The sequence below is a fragment of the Melitaea cinxia genome, chromosome 10 (genome assembly GCF_905220565.1).
Source record: "Melitaea cinxia chromosome 10, ilMelCinx1.1, whole genome shotgun sequence".
Lineage (NCBI taxonomy): Eukaryota > Metazoa > Arthropoda > Insecta > Lepidoptera > Nymphalidae > Melitaea > Melitaea cinxia.
This window is the reverse complement of record NC_059403.1, coordinates 8,574,740-8,576,121: the sequence shown is the minus strand read 5'-3', so window position 1 is coordinate 8,576,121 and position 1,382 is coordinate 8,574,740. Positions and strand designations below refer to the sequence as shown.

General features: G+C 38.6%; 1 long non-coding RNA gene across 1 annotated transcript; it reads right to left on the bottom strand.

The window, feature by feature from the left end:
• Positions 1 to 508: 508 nt before the first annotated feature.
• Positions 509 to 1,156, bottom strand: LOC123656814. Its single transcript, XR_006743603.1, has 2 exons — positions 1,076 to 1,156; positions 509 to 839 (listed from the first exon to the last, which is right to left on the bottom strand). It is a non-coding gene; the product is annotated as an uncharacterized LOC123656814 (long non-coding RNA).
• Positions 1,157 to 1,382: the final 226 nt, after the last annotated feature.

Here is a 1,382-nt window from a genome sequence, read left to right as displayed (position 1 = left end):
AAGTACAATAGTATTTAGTACAATACGTATCACCTTGTAAGTGAATATTTATACGTTTCGGAATACCACAAAGTGGGTAATAAGTTATCGTCGCGGAACACCAAGAGACTCGTATTAGTATTGCTTACAGCCGCTCTATCCATTTGAATAAAACGAGGCTTAATGTACCATGAAGGCAATCTTTGAACTTTGCCTCGAATTGCCTTATTACGGAAACTACTGGTATATAAAACCTTTAATTCTGTTATATAATCGATTTTTATGTGTTAAATATCCTTTTTTTTATTAATTGGCCAAATTTATTATTAAATGAAAGGATAGGTAATAAAAATTAAAACGCTGTTTTCTTAGATTTGTTTTTATAATTGTGTATTGCTACGTGTTAACGAATTGTTTGTTGGGTTAGAGAGTCACCCACAATTCCTAACACGCGACTACAAGAGAGAGAGTAAAAAAATAATCCTACAGAATCTTAAATTAATTATGGATGAAGAGAAATAAAAAAATAACAAGTTTAACAATTTATTTTGAATATAATCTAAAGTTACTCCGGGGAGAATAAAATAAATAAAGTACATAATTTGCCTAATTCCTGAACAAGTGGCTCGAGAATTGGCTAACTAAAAAAAACTTAACAGTCGTCTCGCCGTCGGTTGCCCCGCTTCCAGGAGCAGTTTAATGTAAGCCGGGTTGAAGAGAATTCGGGTTGTGGGTAATTCGGGTTGTGGGTGATTCGGGTTGTGAGAGAACTCGGAATGTGGGGTCCTCGGACCTTCAGAAGGACGCCACGAGGTCACTCTCCATCCACAAGCGCCGCCGCAAACGCCACACCAAGGAGCCTGGAAGGACACACCAAAACCGCGAGCCTTTCCGAAGCCAACCCTCCACTATATCCGGGTTGACAAAGGAAACGGCCCACCAGAGACAAAGCACACCCTGCCATAACACAGCAATAAGCAAACAAGAAGTCAATACAAAAATCACACAGCCAGGACATTATAACAAATTTCAAAAACTCACAAAATCAATTTATATTAATGCAAAGCCCAAACCATATGGAACTACAATGACTCACCCACAATAAACTGCACCCAGATCTTAAGTCGGCGAGAGAATCCAACAAAGAGACCGCACACCCTCGCCCTGAGGCTTATATTCACCAAACCCAGCGCGACGCGACACTACTACCCCCTAAGGTGAACCGCGACGTAATACAATACTAGGGTATTTCAAAAATTAAATCAGTCGCCTAGAAAAAGAGTAAATAGCAACGCTAATGCATAACTGTGCTATTATACATCAGCAGGAACGAAACTACGTGCTATTAAAAATATATGCTACAGTATAAAACATCTTACAATCAACAATAATTTATTGATATT